At 35.8% G+C, this 19,343-nt stretch overlaps 1 protein-coding gene across 1 annotated transcript in view; it reads left to right on the top strand.

The window, feature by feature from the left end:
• The first annotated feature begins 9,509 nt into the window (after nucleotides 1-9,509).
• ARHGAP39_1 (Rho GTPase activating protein 39) overlaps nucleotides 9,510-19,343 on the top strand; it is a 57,658-nt gene continuing 47,824 nt past the window's right edge. Inside the window, exons 1-3 of the mRNA XM_051216095.1 lie at nucleotides 9,510-9,644; nucleotides 10,894-10,995; nucleotides 13,366-13,504. The gene's annotated coding sequence lies outside the window, so the exon portion shown is untranslated. The remainder of the gene's footprint in view (nucleotides 9,645-10,893; nucleotides 10,996-13,365; nucleotides 13,505-19,343) is intronic.

The following is a 19,343-nucleotide window of genomic DNA, read 5'->3' as shown; positions in this document are numbered from 1 at the left end:
AACCTTTGAAATCATTAAGAAAATCTCTTTTGTGCGATGATAGAATCAAAAGGAATGTACGATGCGTTAAATGTCCATTTCTTTCTGTAAAATATATATATATATATAGTACACAACACATTAATTTTTTAAATATATCCGAGTATTGACTTTTTATTAACGATAATGAACGTAGGAACGATAGTCAGATCTATTTTCCTGGAAATTTCACCTCTGATGAGCCCTGAAATATCACTAATAATTCCCAGCTTCAATTTAGATACCTATATACCACAACTCCTTGGTTTTCACTTCGCCCTAGCTAATTTTTCAAAAATATTGGAAGGAAGCTTTACCTGATAGAGATATAAGATTGGTTAAATAAGGCGCAAGATGAGTAGAAATATGTGTACAATAACCAGATGAATAGGGCAGAAATCTAATGAACCGAAGGAATTACTGATCAATAGGAAGACAATGCCTTTAATTACAGTAAAAATGAAACCCTCTCCGTGAGGAATTTCGGCTTAGAAAAGGTAATTTAAAATTTCAATCAACCAGTAAGTGGCTTTTTGGGGGATTTAATAACCTCGAAAGTTTTCCTGTCGTGCAAAGAGCTCATAGAAATTCGAACAACGAACAAGTCAATTCATTAATAATTGTCCATAACTCTCTTTTCATTCAGTTAGTTATATATATCATAACTGAAAATGTAAAATAAAGTAGTACTTTCTTACTGTGATTAATATAGCAAAAACTAATTGTGGACAAGAAGAAAGACAATAGTCACCTACATATAATGATCATGACTACAGCCACCAAGGTTCCGCACAAAATATTCTTATTATAAAATCATCATTAGCTGATAATACTATGCACCTTTAAGCAGTTATAAATGTAGAATCCAAACTACGGTTTGGACTGAAGAATAGCCGTTCAGGTAGGTTGGACACGCGCCCTTGCCCGTCAAAATCGAAACAAGTAATCGGGGAAGTGACGGTTCTATAATTCATCATAAATTTAAATGTACACCGTTATCTAAACAAATATTACCACCCGGCTATTCAACCAATAATTGTTCAATCAATCAAATCTAAATTACAATAAATAAAGTTGATAAAAGATGCGGGAAAAATTACCAGTCACAACAAATGAACACTATTCTATCCTGACTGGATAGAACACGCAAAAAAGAAGGAGCAAATCAATATGGCTGCCGCCAAGAATAATTATCAAGTAAAACAACATAGATGCGGTTCGGGGAGGAACACAAAAACTTAGTGAAGGCGTAAGAAAAATAAAAACTATAATAAAAAAATACAAATATTAACAACCCACATGTAATCAAAAGACTAACAATGTACAACTAAGTGAATCAATAGGAACAAAGTGCAAGTGTATACATGGAAGGATTTTCACACACACCAAACATCCAAGACGGATCTTACAATAAATTCTGATTAACCAACAGAATAAACTATTTATATACTCGCATGATGAACGGCAAAATATTCATCATTAATCCAACATGGTTTATTGACTATTATTTTTAATATTATTGTTTATTTTTCCGTAATTGTTCAATGACACTTTCAACCAATCAAAACATTTACTTTGTTTTAATGAAACTAGCCAAGACAACTAATCATTGTCAAATGTTAGCCAACGTTTACTGATTATCATGGTGGATTTATCCTCAACGTTCCCATGTAAACCTAATGTATCACCCCGTGTAATAACGGTCATACCTGCGTTCATGTAATCATAGAACTTGTCATTTTATAATGTATTTTTTTATTAAATAACTAGACAGAGTCCCATGTGGCAGCAACACCTATTTTAGCTAAAAAAAAAAAAGAAACTAACTTTGGTTCTCCATATCTGAAAAAATACTCAAAGTAAAACAGATTAACATTTTATAATACAAGACTAGCCAGCTTGCCTGAAGAAGTACGTCGACTTGAGTAGCAGCAGCAAAAACCCAGAAAACAACGCTGAATATAAGAAAATTTGCGCCGACATTTAGAGTATTACAATAACTGCGGCATTTTAGCACACTGAAACATTAAATTATATGGCTACACAAAAGAAATAGCTGAAAAAACACAGAACGAGGAAAGCCGACCGCCATTGCTTACAAAGATGGCGGATATAATAACTCCCGCCTCATTCGGATTGGTCGCTAAGCAGACAGCCACGTTTACGAGATCGAGTTGCGTTTAATTGCAGCCGATTATCATCATCAATGAGACAGTCATTAGCCGTTAAAGTGAATATATGAAATTTACAACTTTCTAAAACGAGATAATTTTTTATAGTACAGGGAGTTGAAAAAAAGTGACATACTTCCCTCTGAATGCATGCATATTTGTAAAGATCTTAGCATATAAATCGAATGAATATTGTACACTCACAAAAACTTACTCCTCTTCATGAATAACAAATAAACATTTTGATTGTCACGATTGAAAGGAAGCAATATCGATGCGATTAATATTTCCGATGAACGTGACAAGAAAAATGGGATTATGTACCAGGTAGATATTACGAAATACCTATAAAGTAGTTTACAGATTATTTAACCTTACAGCTCTGTATAATATCGAGATCACTGTATTACTAATTTTCTGTCCGATGAAATAAAATCATCAGCTTTTGAAGATACTATCAATAAGTGTTTCTTGCATTAATTGAAACTATTTTTCAGATAGTGATTAAAATTATAACAACAAAATACTAATAAGTGGATGTCGTTTATCTCATGTAGTTAACAAACAGACTTTAATTGAAGCATATTCGTAAATCACCCGAAAATATAAGAAAAAAAACAAGACGAGAAGTTAGCGATAGTATTAGAATCATTAAAATGTGGACATACAATTGACTTCAATGTAAAAACGGGCTGCAAAAACGTTTTGCTTCATACAAAGACATATTGGCAGTGGAGGCCCTACACATAAGGGATGGAATACGACTAGCTGTCTCATAGCAACTTATAAGTAAATCTGAATTTTATTTGACTGCTTCTTATCTATCTCGTGTTTTGTGGACAACAATGGTGTACTTTCATTTGTTTAGATTTACGATGGACAGCCAGCTTTCTTAGGCCAGTAACACAAACTTACATTTATTTGACCACATCCTATGTATACTGTGACAAACTTGATTTATAACATTTATCAGACTGTCTAATTTCACCAATGACCATAATCTGAGGCTATGTATAGCCAAAGTATTTCCCTTACATCAGATCTACATACAGCTATTATCTTACCACGATTTCCACACTTTTCATATCAAATTACTCATACGCAATACAACAAACTTCACATTTAGAATCGCTAACAGGATTGGAGGATTAGTTTAAAGCACAGTTAACTTGTGAACCATGTATTTGTATTCAACAGTTTTGAAGTTTGATTATTTGTAATTCATTTTCGTATTGTTTGTATGAATCTTCCCACTGATGTTTAGGACTGCAATTGATCAGTCTCTTATTGACATATGCATCTTGTTTCTGTATTGCCTTAAGTCACAAGTATTTTAAGCAAAGGTAGATGGTGGCCAGCAGTGGAATCCAACTGACCATTCCCAAACAGGAAGAAACGCGCGTCCTGCATTCCTCTACCATTCACTATTCATCTTGCTTACAATTTTTGGTTATTTCTCTTCAAACATTTAGACTAGATTACTGAGGGCAATGTTAGGTTTATTTTAAGTTCAAACACTGAAATTTTTACAAATATAATTTTTATTTTAATGTCTTATATTAACTCGACGCCCAAATATAGTGAAACTATTCGTTCAATTTTAGAAGGAAGTTCTTATAAATAATCAATTTTACGCTAAACAATCAACTATGTTATGTTGATTAGGAATCTAGAATTAACTAATGCATAAAAATTCCGTAGCATTTCTAGACATAATAAAAATCAATCGAACAGACAAAAACAAAAAAATATCTGCTAACTGTGAATGAGTTTAAAGAAAAAACAACATCAAAAAATTACGTGTAAACATGATGCACACAAAAAGTAGAACCAGTAGGGATGTAAAAATATTTTCAAAATACAAACTAACTAAAAGTGAATGTAAGAGACTAATTATAAACGAAAAAATAAATGTGACATTTTCGATCAGTCATAAAACAAAACTACTGTAAGTTCTGCACGTCGATGTATGTATATATATTTATAAAATGTACTACATGAGAGATAGATGGTATTACTTCACCACATAGATATCATTGCATGAAACAAACGGTAAATGTAACAACTCAATACGAAATCAAGATAATAAAGGTGCAAAGTAGTACGAAAAAATCACCTAAACAAAGACATGTTCGAACAAACTAAATGATCAGAAGCAAAAACAAATGAAAAAAAACTATAGACAGACGTGTATGTATGCTTAAGGAAAGTTTAGAACAAAGGAACAATGAAGCAAAAAGCAGCAACGACAAAAATAAACACAAGCACAACTATTAAGATAAGAAACGTTTCTTTAAAAATGGTGAAATAATCATTTACAAATAGAAAAAAAGGCAAAAAAGACGTTATTTATCACAAAGAAAATGGAATACAGCAAATTAAGAATAAAGCAAATAAACAAGCATAAACAACCAACGTATAGAGGACATGTTCAGGTCAGATGTATAAATTAGTAAAACAACCGTAGATTTACATGTTGAACAATGAGCATTCCAATGTTTAATGTTTAAATCTTAAGAATAGGAAAACAAAAACTCCATTGGTTTTAGAAATAAATAAATAAACATTATTCATCAAATCAATATTCCATTTAAATGAGGTAACCTATTGTTATGACCTTGGATGTCTTGTTTTGCTACCACGCGACCTATCGACCAATCCGGATACGACTTATACGGATCTTTACACTAGGCCAACCAATGACGTTCAACCGGTGCGGGCAGTCTAGCGTCCTTACTGGTCCTATGTCCTCCGAGCCCTTCCACTTGAGTCCAGAACACAATACCAGCTTCGAATCAGAGCAGATCGTTTGTTTCAAACATACTCGGTTTATATATTAACCAGACAGACCACAACGCACCATAAATTAGAAAATAACATGTGTACACAAATAAGCCAAAAAGTGGCTGTGCACGAGGGGGACAGTGAATAATAGACTGAGCATAGATTAAGAACCGTAAATCGTATAATAATAAATTATAGGTCAAAATAAAGCTTATAATAAGAGGAATATAAATATACGTAATGTAATTGTTGAATAATTATACAATAAGAATATTTATAGAATATTAGTCCATTAATAGTCCTCGGGAGTTACCTGTAATTTAATCTCCACTCGGATATAACACCTATAACAGATAGAGTAACTAGTTATACATAATAATATAAAAAGTAACGTTAAAGTTATATCATGATGTACAATTGTAAAGAAAGAAACAAAAATGAAATTATGAACCACATAAAAGCTAATGAGACATTGACACGATTACATTACAGAGCAACAAAGTCGCTTTGTGTAGGATTATTTGATTTGTCTAATAGTGAGTGAAGTAATGATTGATGAGAGTTAATATATACAATGTTATGATCGTAAAATACTCATCTAAGAACGAATTTATTAAATGAATAGAAATGCAGATTGTCAATATTTTGTAGTGAAAAGTGAATGACTAACTACTACTACTACTACTACTACTACTACTACTACTAAGAGATAATGGCTTCCACTACAGAACTAGTTGCAGATCTACTCCCTTGTTTCCATAAACATTCAGGATCGAATGGTGAGTGTACAATAACTTGGATAACAAAACCCGATGGTATATGACAGTCTTTAATCGAAAGTCGATTGGAGAGAGAACGACCACACACAAACCAACGCTGTCTAAGCTCATGCCAACCGCACAGTGAAGTAAATAAACGTTTGGCTTCCAAAACTGTGATATTTTGATCACCGATTTCTAATGTATACTGTTCACCAGTAGATAATCTTAAATTAAGACAAGATGATGGTGGAGATGATGAATTATGGTATGTAGGATCAATTTTGTCACATGCTGACTGATCATGATCACGTCTGCACGAATTAAAGTTCCATTGTAACCAATGAGGTGATCCGTCTCTGTTCCTGCGATTTCTATGACAAAATGCATTGAACAATGACAAACACCCACACACATCGTTACTTGATGGGTCATTATTACTATCGGCACATTGTTGATGAGAACGAACTCTTGTGTTATTAAAGCCTGAAGTGTAGGTATTTGAATTTCTGAGCACAGCAGATATATTTGGTTGAGAGTGTAAGCTTTGTGAATCAGGAGTCGATGGATCTGGAATGAGATTACTTGGCTGACTTAGGACGTATAATGGAAGCTGATAATGAGCACCAAGTTCATCATAGCAGTCATACAATGTTCCTAACGTTAAAAATAAATAAACGCATCTAATGTATATAATATAATCATAGTTTTAGTTATTTATATATGAGCTATACGTATTATACAGTAAAATAAAGTGGTATGCGATAATATAATAATTACTGGATATAAACACATACCTATTATAATTAATGATCAAAGGAATGAAGTAAATAAGTATGCCAAGGGAAGCAATACAAATGAAGTGAACGAGTTTGATTACCGAAGTCAACTTACTTGAATAAAACCAGACTGAATACATTATTAATATCACACACTTTTATACCTCACCTTTCGCCCACTACGTTTTTTCGGTATCTTATGGATTTCTGCAGATGAAAGCAGTGTATAACTATCATCTTAATTAGCTTCAAACTGTAGCATTGTACCATATTATTAGTTAGAAGTTTTAAGATTTACATGCTCAACTTTAATTAATTGCCTCAAATACACAAATATTTTAGACAATATGACTGCTTATATAAAAACATTGCTGTACCTTAAATATTCGATTCAGCAACCCAGACATTTTATTACACAAACGTTAAATTATTACATTTGCTGACGATGTCTAACACCACAATAACGAAGCCTTTCGCATGAGGATATGACAGAGTAGTGAATGGAGCGGGGTTACAATCGGTTATTAAATAATGGCTAAATCGGTAAGTCAGAGCTACAAACATATTGGTTTGAAGAGTCAGATCTGACTACTACTAAAATCAGCTTTCAGAAGTTTCTACATTTCACTTACACCTCACTAGGACAAACTAAACATATCCAGTCTAGTTCACCTAAATGCACATTGAGCTGTTTTTTATTCATGGTAACTTTTTACACCAATGAACCAATGAAGGTGCAAAAAACTTTCGGCGAAATTCTGAAAATTGCTAAAAAAATATGACGAGAACGCACATAAAAAACTAACTATAATGTAGTACGATTCTGATGTAAATTGCATATTATCATTTACAATGTGATTTACATCAGAGTTCATGCCTTAACACATGTGGACAAACTTTTTGATCAATCTTTATAGTACGTGAGATTCTACAGAAAGAGCATCCAACAGTTTAGAATATAACAAAGGAAGTTACCTATCTATCTGACCATCTGCGGTTTCCCAAAATTTTAGCTTAATGTACTAAATTGAATAGGTATACAAAGTATTCAAATATTGCTAGGGAATACATCAAAATCTTTACCTGATGGAAGAGTAATACATGCTCCATCTAAAATCGCTTGAGCCATATCATAATCTTGTTTTTGAAAAAAATCAGCAACTACTTTCAGAGCATTCCAAATCTCAACTCTGCCTTCAGCAGCTGGAGCTGTATCCCAAAATTCATCACGTTTCCTTTGTAGCTGACTTAACGAAATAGGAAAAGTACTACGCCAACGAGGGGAGATTCGTTTAAGTGGTCTATTTTTGCCTAAATAACAAAAAACCAGGGAAATTTATTTTCAACGAGTTGATTTTCTAGACTTTTGAGAATATAATACCATCTGCCTTTATAAAGTAATCAAAATTTTCAGAGACTGTAGTAAGGTTCATAAAGTTACTGAGTATCATGGGATCCGAATGTCAAAATATGACTAGAGATAAATTTGGAAGTAACGTTCGCTCTAAGACTGATGATAAACACAATATATCATTGACTTTAAGGCTTGTAATAACTTGAATTTAATGTCTCGGAACTTCCTAACATACAGCAGTTTAAAGGTATATAAACGGAAAATGAGGTTTCTATGAGCAGGCTCAATCATCACCTATAGTTCTGAGCTTTTCTTCTGGTTCATTTCTACACAATGTGGTAATTAATCAAAGGATACGTTTGTGTACCTGTGAAGAGATTTTATTACTAACCAGTAGTTCGGCCAAGGATTTGATTTATGTATGAGTTAGTATCAGCCACATATAACGTTTTTGTTGTCAGTATCTGTCCGAAAATGCAGAAATATTTGACACAGGAATAGTCCGTAAGGCTTCATGGTCATCAACCAATTAATGTTACTCTACACTGCAAAGGAGTCTGATGTTAAGCCTACTACGTTTGCCAAGTACACATAACAACAAACTTGTTTAAGACTCAATAAAAGGGATTACCGCATACATCAAACCAGTGAAAGATATTTATGTAATGTGCAATAATAAAATCTAGAAAAGATTGGTATAATTACTGAACCACATAAACTAAAAGCATATCACCACTATACACTTGCTGAGTAAACTTTTTATTATGCAAAGATAACAAGGCTTGTTGAATACACATTACTTAGATGTAAAGGGTGACTGAATCAAACAACAGGCGGGATCTTCGTTAGTTTATATCAGGCACTAACAACAACAAGACTGGCATTTAAAGACAATCTATGAGATTATTGGCAAACTCATCACTAGGGTCTGAATATAAATAGTCTGAATGGAGAGGGTAACTTATTCAGGAGTTCCAACGGATTATATCAAGTGTACTCTAATGAGTAATTTGTCATTTTGGACTATTGTCAAAACAATCGTAGACATGAAAACGCATGCAAAATCTACGGGATAAAACTCCATGTCTAAGCAATTGATTGCAAGAATACTTGAGAGGATTTTTAGGCCACAAGAAAGACCAAAGTGCAAGTACTATACAGTAACATCTGATTCATGGTTAACCCAACAAAATTAACAAAATCATCGACGTGTTACCACTTAGAAATGTGTATGGCATGAAGTTGTGTTTAAAAAGTTTTGACAGATTGTTGTTTATTATCTGGCATACATATATTATACATACAGGATGTAGTTCACTACATGTCTTTGTGAACGAATTTCGTGGTTTTATACTATGTCGACATTTTGAATAAGCAAACTCATCTGACATTGCCTAATATGTCATGATTTTACTCACGGCTTTGTGGATTACTGCTGGAATACTTTGGCATCATTGAGATACTGAAATTCAAAGTGAAAACGTATACGCGACAAGATATCAGCTGTACCGAAATCTAGCGCGCGTTAAATTAGTCGAGAAAAACAAAATGTTCAAAACTTGGTATCAAATTATCTGTTCGATTAAGATTACAAATCACTTCTCGTTACAGGGATAATCAAGTTTTATACTATTCAGACATTCAGCGCGCTGTTTGCTTTGAACTCTGCGTGTAATGTAGTTCTCGATATGGCTTTTTCAAGAATGTTTTTTGAATGATTGATTTTCTCGTACTGACAATATAGCTTCATCAGCGCTATGGATGTTAGTGATTTTAATAGGCAAGTCTGTCTTTGTTCTCGCCTATATCCCATTGGTATTATTCAATGAATTTATGATAACTATTTAAAGTCCTGGAACGTAATATAAATAATGTGTCTATTCAGAAATATTGTACAAAGTCGGATAGCACTTTCTTCTGGTGCTGTCTGGCAGGATGTAGAAGCCATGTAGTAATACTTATTACGTCTGACCGAAAGATGTAGTTTTATACCTTAAATAATATTATATATAACATTCGCATTATGTATTTGTTATTATCACATGGTTTTGTTTTGTTGACCCATTGGTAGTTCGTTGGTTCGCTTTAGAGTCTTGATGTTGATGCCGGTTTCAGATGTCGGTAGCATATATCCGTGGTTACTATATTTTCAGTGATTTCGACAGTTTTTTTTTTAGATTGGAATGCCTAAGCTGATGTCGAGTTTGCTTCACAAGGAGTGATTTGTTTAAAACACTTTGTAAAGTAATGAGATGGCTGTTCAATAGTTATTCGATAAGTGAAAATAGTACGTTCTTTGTAAGGGAGAAATTAGTAATTATGTTAATACCTTGCCCTTGTCGTCTTTCACTGCTTCAGCTAGGGAATGGCCGTCTGACGGCTAATAAGTAACAGTTCAACCCATTAAACTAGCCTACTGAAGAGTCCGTAGTTACATCAATATCTTTGTGTGAAATTGATGTGTTGCAGTAGATGAAATCTATTCATAATTACATCTGGGCCATTTACTCCATTTTTGAAGCACATCGCTTCCCATCGCTAATCAACAATCGTCATATCTAAATAGTAGCGTTTAAGCCTGTCTAACCATTTAGAGGGAAGTGGATATATTTATATATTCTTAAAAACGTAGTCGTAAAATATCTTTCTTTTCACCCTGCAATGTGTACTGATCATTTGGCGCTTTGGACTTTTACAGTACTGCATCACTCTAATAGTAAAGGTAGCTTTGGATGCTGGTGTTGGTTTTTTTTATTCCTTGCTACTATTCAGACCGTGTAAAAATATATGTTACATATATGTTCGTTATACACTGGTTTGTTTCACAATACTGAATTCCGATTTCCTATCCATATAAAGTTATTCCAGCATGTCCTGCGATTCTCACACTCCTGAAACTATCATCTAAAATCTTCTGGTCTTCTAAAATGACATTCGTAAACACTCCCATTATATTGTTTGTTTACGAAATTGTTGTTGCCAGTAATACGTATTCTTGAATATAACGTATTGTTCCCATTTATTTTCAGATATGAGTGGGTTCAGCTAATTGATCCAAAATCTCAGCAATTGATGTACATCAATCTGAAGTCTAGCGAATGCAGCCGAGATCCTCCCAAAAATACACAATAGTGAGTCGTAGCCACTAATGTGATCATAATAAGTTACAATAAGCCATCCTTAAACATGAGGTTGAGAGTTCGGAAAGAATAGAGTTCATATCCAATTATTTTAAGGATTTTAAGTTACAGAAGGGAATCCGATCATTAGAACGATATTTTGGTGGTTATAGCCATTAGTTTTCAACCATGAGGTTGCTAACTTAAACCTCGTTCCATCCAATTCCTTTCGGATAATCTGGTTGTATCACTAGTGTTTACACATGCAGTGTAGTTTTATGTTAAGTACTGAGATCCATTGATTTTTTGTTCGATGATCAATTTTTGTATCCATTATTAGTCGAATTTGTTCGTTTCCCAAAAAATCTGACGACTAACTTGGATATTAGTCATATTATTTATGTCCTACTTTGGGAAAAATATTGACTTTACCAGTCAGTTGTACCTGTCCTTTACACTTGAACCAGATAGATTCGGTAGATATGAGACACAGTTGTTACCAACGTATAAACCACTAGTCTAAACAATAAAATCCATTTCATATGCCTATTGTTATTATTATTATCTCGGACGTGGTTTAATAAATCGGCCGTCCGTTTTTAAAAGCCTGCATTGTTGACGATGCAAATTTTCAAACATTCAATCAACACTGCATTGTAAGAGAGTTTATGAATATCCAAAGTTCAAAACACCAGTAGTAAATGTGATATGATGGACAGGAATTAAGTCAAAGAGTGGGGTCTGAATTTGTTGTAGAGTTAGCAACCTATGGAAGTAATTGCCTCCAATCGCCTATGACATTTAACCAAGCTTATTTACGTTTTAATTTGTATGTATGCAAGGTATTTCACTAGATAAAAAATTATCGTTTCGGCTAACGATCTTGTACTTTATATCAGTTAATTCCAAGGTTTGAGTCAGAAATTCAATCTCATGAGTAGGTTTCATTCAGGCACATTCTATCTTTTCTCTCATATATCGACTGACATTTTACTTAATCATTCCAACAATTCAAGACTCGTTCACCACTTGTCGTTAGTCCTAACGTGTAGCAAAATAAAATGTATGTAACATTATAAGTCAGTAAGCGACATACTTATCTCAGATTTGTGCGCTTTTTTAGTTAAAACAGCCTCAGTATTATGTATTTATAGTTATACATCATCATGTGGGGTTTATTTATTTATTTATTTTAACACGTAGATATTGGTACAAGGAGGCACCAAATACATATGCGCCACACAAATCTCATTCGATGTGTGAGGCCTGTGATACTGCCCGGGTGCCCAAACCGAAGCAGGTGGTTTTCTCAGGGGGCCACTCCCCGAGCCTTCGACCTGAATGTCTGATCCACAAGGCAGTGGAGCATCGTAAGGAGATGCGGTCCCATGGAAGCCGGTGACCAACGACTGGTTCATCCGCCATTTGTTCCCGCAGGATACTGGAGCCCATGTGCACCATTGGTTTTGAACCCGGTTAAAGCGCCGGACATTCGCTTTTCGTCCTCTCGTTTTCGTAAACAACACCCCCGCCACGAGAAGGCAGTGAGTAGGACTTCCCTGGCAGAGGCTATGTATGCGTGGCCATGTGAGAGCATTTCGAGAGGGAGAGCGGACTCTCCCCACTCTCGGCCGTACCAGGGCATTTGGGGGCTCATATGGGGTTAATCAAAGAGAACCTTCTTTCTTTCTTCACTTCTTTTTATCATAATTGTTCATTAGGTTCTTGAAGCCTTGGATATCGATCCTGATCTCATCATCACAGAAAACCCTTGGATTATATAACCTATCGAAATCGTTTGGTGGTGTTTGCTCCTTTTGTAGAAGTGCCACAACATAAATTAGACAACCTTACAGTACTACTAAGCTATATAAGTCTTCAAGTCGTTTCTCTAAAGAGGTAGGACCCCAGGTTTAGTATCAGGTGCAAATAATAAACTAATGGATCTTGCTATAATTGAATTCACTCTCTAATTAATTAAGGCTTTACTATCAGTTCTAATTCCTGTCCATCATATCACATCTACTACTCATTTGATCTTAAATTTCATAAAACAGCGATAAACCTCTGAATATTCGTAAACCCCATTACACTGGAATGTTGGTTTCACATTTTAGAAGTCGCGTCATTTCTACTATATATTTCTGTATAGTCTTACCATGTCAAGTTTTTTCGAACGTGTAGTTTAGATCGTATCGTCATTTTAACCTATTAGGAAATAAAATTCTCAGTTCTTATGTATTGTTCCGTATCATCGATCGCCTCATTCTACTAAGTAAACAATCATCAAGTTGCTGTGCAGCATGTTAAGATGTATGACTTAGTTGAATTAATCTTCCCTTCTTTCATATCGTTAGTCATCACTTTTTGTTCTAATTCTAGTAAAGCTGTTTCACCCAATCAATGGTGGGAATTGTTCGATATAAAAGTCCAAAGAAATTACTATTATAATAGTACCACCCGAGAAACCGTTTGGGAGAAACCAGTTGATGGTGATATTATTCCTCTAGCAAAAATCCAGGTGAGCATAGTTTCTTTGTTAATTGATTTCGTTTCTTAGACATATGGTTTATAAACCTGTTGCTTTGTACTAACCTATCATCAACTACAGAAAAGTTTAGTTTCATACTTTAGTCAGTCAGTCAGTAACAACATAGAACTTCGTACGTACGTACATCAGTTCGAGTTGCCACACCACATTAGCACACAGATGCACTTCTCGATTCAAATCCCGTAGTGGTAGAGGTAGCAAGAGTATAAGCAGTAATCGGGAAGATTAGGGTTTGGAGATGTTATTTAAAGAGTATAATACAGTGAAATAAATTTAGAAAGAGGAAAATAAAGGACATAAAGAATTCAGATGATTAGAATTTGGGAGAACACAAAGAGTGGATGCACCTGCGACATTGCAAACGATTTTGAACCATGTCATTCAGGGTCTCTAACCATCGGTTGTTATCATCTCGCGGTCCCCAACCAGATAGTCTACACCTACCAACATGGCTCAATTCACTTGTCAGTGACTTCATGGAGTTGTGCCATGTTTTGTTCTGGCCACCCCTAGCTTTCTTCCAACCTACTCCCATACCACTGGACATCGCACGTCGAGGCAGTCGGTCGTTGGGCATACGTAACACGTGTCCCAGCCATCTCAACTGATGAAGTTTCACTACGTCATCAATTGACTTGCCATCCTTACCTAGTACCCGTTTCCTAACAACTGCATTACTTACTCGATGGTCCCAGGATATACGAGCAATATTTCGAAGACACCTATGGTCAAATACTAGTAACCTACTGATATCCTCTACTCTTACCGGCCATGTTTCACTGCCATAAAGTAGGACGGAACGAACTGCTGCGCAGTAAACACGTCCTTTGGTTGATAGACGGATATCTCGCCTACGCCATAAATGACGCAAGTTGGTAAAGGCTAGTCGAGCCTTCCGTATCCGTGCTGAGATTTCGTCACACACCAGACCATAAGGGCTGATGAGACTTCCAAGATAAGTGAAGCGATCGACACGCTCAATTACTTCACTCCCTATCATTAGTTCGGGTGTCGATGCAACCCAATCCTGAAGCAACATTTTGCATTTCGAGGGAGAGAATCGCATCCCGAACATGCTTGCATTGTTGCTTAGAGTGGTCAGAAGACTCTGCATTTTGTCAGCGTGTTCACCAAATAAAACTATGTCATCAGCATATTCTAAGTCAACAAGTGAACCTCCCGGTGGAAGTTCAACCCCTGGAAATCTAGATGAGGGAAGTGTTATCTCTAAAAGTACGTCGACCACAAAGTTGAACAAGAATGGAGAGAGTGGGCAGCCCTGACGAACACCACTTGAGGTAATCAATTCTGATGACAGTTCGCCACAAGCTCCCACTCTACCAGTTGTGTTCGAGTAGAGAGCCTTTATAAGGTTAATGTACTTCTTTGGTACTCCTTTCAGTGACAAACACTGCCATAGAACCTCACGATCAACAGAGTTGAATGCCGCCTTAAGGTCGAGAAATGCTACCATTGTGGGGCGTCTGAATGTGTGTCTGTGTTCTAGAACCTGAAGTAGTGTGAATATCTGATCTATACAACCACGTCCAGGTCGAAAACCGGCCTGGTTTTCTCTAATCTGCTCTTCACGAGCTTTAGTAAGGCGTCGAAATATTATTGAAGCTAATATTTTAGACACTATATTTGTCAAACTGATTCCTCTGTGATTGTCACAACAGGACTTTTGTCCTTTCTTATAGACTGGCACAATCAGTGATTGAGACCAGTCAGATGGGATTGCGTCCAGTTCCCAAATTCTACCTAAGACCTCAGTTAATCTCATTGCTAATACTGGACCACCATCCTCAAAAATCTCAGGAGTAAACCTGTCAGGGCCTGCTGCTCACCCTCGCTTCAGATTTCCTATGGCTTTTTCAACTTCGTAAAGGGACGGAGGACCTACATTAACTTCCCATTCAGGTTGACTAGAGATCGTGGGAAACCGAAGTGTGGCTGAAGGACAGTTGAACTGATCCCTAAAGTGTTCTGCCCATCGATCCAATCTCCTGGATTGAGAATGTATAATATGTTCATCTTTCTCTGAGAGTGTTTCGCTAACGGTCGGTTTCCTAATACCGGTTTCCTTAACAAGTCTGAACAATTGTCTGCTATTACCTATTGCCGCTGCCTTTTCCATCTCTCTTGCTTTCGCTACCCACCACTGTTCGCGATCATTGCGTAGACTTCTTGTCAGCTTGTACTTAAGCTGACTCCGCTCTTCACTATGTTCAGAGCCAGGTGGAATGAGTTTCCGAGCATCTATCAGTGCGATAGATGCTGCTGACATCCTGTGTTGCTCCCTAACCTTACAGTTTACCGAACTAGCAGATATCACTGCTGTTTCCACAGCTTTTCGGATATCATTCCATGCTGCCTCGGAGTGGGCATCACATACATGGCTAACTAACTGTTTTTCTAGTTGTTCCTGAAATATACTCTTAGCTTGACTATCATTAAGTAGGGCCCTAAGAGGTTTCCTTGCAGCGTCTTCCTTACGTCCAGTAAGACGCAGGCAAATACGCGCTCGCACTAGAGCATGATCTGAATCTAAGCATGTGCTCCAGAATGAGCGACAGTCTTCTATCGAGCCCTTCCATCGGTGGCTGATGGCGACGTGATCTATTCGGGTCCAATGTTGGGACGAATTAAGGGGTCGCCATGTTAAAAGATGTATTTCCTTATGCTTAAAGTTAGTATTTGCAAGAAAGAGGCGGTTATCTGGACGTAGCTGCAACAGACGGTCGCCATTATCTGTTCTTTGAGCCACGACACCATAAGATCCACCTAGGTGTCTTTCCCTTTCGCTTGGTTTACGTACTTGAGCATTAAAGTCACCGGCCACTATTACTACATCAGAGCGTCTAGCTTTTCGGAGAAGGTCGAAAGCTTTCTTTAAAACTCATCTTTTACATCATCTGGGCTGCAGTCAGTGGGAGAATAGGCAGAGACGACGAATGATGCTACTCGGGTCCTGTATGCGCGTTTCGGAGACGCAGCACACATCGATGGCGCGGGATTCCAAAGTCCTAGCTAAGGAAGCCTGCTGTCCTATTTGGCACAGTGTTTGGACGTTAAAAGCTCCTACGTGTACTTTAGAACGTGGTTTCAGGAGACCAGGAATAGCGTTCCGCGTACTCGAATCGTTTGCCCTAGCGGTACGAGGTGATAAACAGACGTGAGGAGGGTTATTGGTGGAGATAAGAAAGTTATTAGGAGGTGTAGGAAGGATTTGAATGTGACAAAGGTGAGGTGTGACATTTTTATTGTCGACCTTTTCTAACCCCACCCCTCCTTGTGAGATGGCAGCACCGCTGCAGACGCTGGTTGTCCAAGGGAAACACCTTACTGCTGTCACACCCCTCTACAGTCAGCAGTACGACTTCGCCCTCAGACCTTGAGTTGCTGCTTTTAGTCTTACCGTTCACCAATCGACCTGCCTGGCATGGTAGAACCTACAGGAACATATGTTCCAGCCAATATAGATCGGTTGGGTCATCACGATAGGCAAGCCCGACCACCGCGTCAAGGTAGCAGCTTCGGTCGGGTCATACTTTAGTACCGAGTTCACTTCTTTACTTTTTAACACGGAAACAGTTCTTTAGAGTTCAAGACATAATTTTCGTCCTACTAGTACAAGTTATTTTGCATTTCATTATTTTTTCTGTCAAATCTTTTGGCGTCAACCTGAGCGCTCTCTTCAGTGAAGCTTCATAAGTGAGTTTTCGTGGAAAGAAATCCCATTTCGTTGGATGCCTATCACATTTCTGGTTAATGTTCGTAATACATCAGTAATCCTTTAATCCATAAATTTTTCATATTCTTCTTTTTTGAAACACGAAGTGTGCCCAAAATCTGTTATTAATTTATCAATAACTTATGTAAAAAGATTGATACTTTTATACTTTTCGAAGATGGGTTGAGATTTGAAGTTAATTAGTATGGCAATATTTGATCATGACATCGACAATTGTCTCCTGTACTTTGGCCTTAGTTGGTGGGCCAACATTTTAGTTGTGATTGCACTAGTCTATTGAATGTTAAAGTTTCAGCAGTTCACAAATATTTACATACATCCATTCAAATATTTTGATAACTCTTATCTAGCGTATTTTCCTGTTGTTTCTTTTTCGTTTTGTTATTTAAAAGACAACAACTTTATTCCTTTGAATCTTTTGGTATACCATTTTGGGGAGCTATCAACATTCGAATTAACTTTTTTATTGCAAGTAACCTAGTATTACACAAAAACCAATCAGTTGATATTTCCTTTGCATCAGTGCACATATATATATGTAGTGTTTATCAGATTTTTTCTAGTAGATTGGTCTTTCCAATGAACAACATAAAATTTTAGTCTGTTCCACTTACTCGTATACACGTATCCCTGTATAAAATATACTTATATCCGTACGCACCATTTTCATCCTAAGTCATTGGCAGTGTTTTTTTCAAACAAAAACTAAATAATCGATCGTCTTTGTTCTATTGATTACATTAGAATTGTCCAGTTTCTGTTTACGAGGTTAAATTTTAATTAGTGAACAATACACCATATAAGTGACCGGAATTCTATGTGAAAACATAAATACCAATTCCGTTTCTTCACTAGATTTCTCCATAGCCTCATCTGATATCACGTAATTTATCTTGTAATGTTTATATCCCTTTATAACCATATTAGACATCCGATATCTAGATTTAGTTGAATTTGTTGTGTTTTTAAGTCGTAACTATGGATAAGTGGAAAACCCAATACCCTATCACTATAAGATCCTATAACCTGTAGTGAGTTTTTACCGATGTTAATCTTATTGCATAGAGTCAAGTTTGTCTAACTCTGCATCATTGTAAACAACTATGAACAATATATATATATATATATATATATATATATATAATCAGAAATAGAATCTGCAACTTGAAAATGATAAGATCCTCCCTAACCGGTATACCGTAACCAAACTAAAATTTAAAACAAAGGTATATTAATTTTACTTATAAAGGTTTGTGTTTTCCCATTGTTGATGTTAAGGATAACAATCGATCAGTCACTATTACTATATGTTCATCCTGAGCTGATTGTTTCAATGTAGCCATGTAGAAACAAGTTTTGTATTATAGTCTTTAGCCAATATTCAATCTTAACAAAAAAGAAAGTTACTGTTAGTCTAAAACAGCGAACATAAGAAATACGTATTATGTCGATCTCACTACACTGACCTCACAACTTTATAAATAATAACATGAGTTTAGAATCTGATGTATTTTTATGTCAATCGGCCCACCTACTATGTACATTCTTTATGACACTAATAATTTTAATAGATAGAAATATGTTCATTGTCTAGTACTCTTTATCTACTGCGCTTCAATAGACGTAACACAAATCAGAATCAGATTTCACAGGAATCAATATTGATTTATCTACTAGCATTGATTGATTACAATGTACCAGTCCGGATATATTCAGTTTCGATCGTGCATTGAGCATTCAATCTTGATCTTAGTAAATTTTCAATACTTCTGTACTTTGGCCTATCCATTTGTAGTCAGCTGTTATTGTTCTGTTTTGGGGAATGTTATCAGTCACTGTTCAGCATACGTAAGAGAAGATAGGCGAGTACTTTCATAATAATAATAATGCTAGCAACGTAGATAAATTTACGTAACATTATTTAGTATTCCGTGCGATAATAGTGGTAATTAATAAGACTGAATTTACTTAGAACATATTGAATAGTTTTTTTCGTATGTTCAGTTGTTGTTGTTTCTTTCCAGTTTAGCTGTTATTTATTTCTTACTCATTTGC

This window comes from Schistosoma haematobium, chromosome 4 (genome assembly GCF_000699445.3).
Source record: "Schistosoma haematobium chromosome 4, whole genome shotgun sequence".
NCBI lineage: Eukaryota > Metazoa > Platyhelminthes > Trematoda > Strigeidida > Schistosomatidae > Schistosoma > Schistosoma haematobium.
This window is presented reverse-complemented; position numbering and strand designations above follow the sequence as displayed.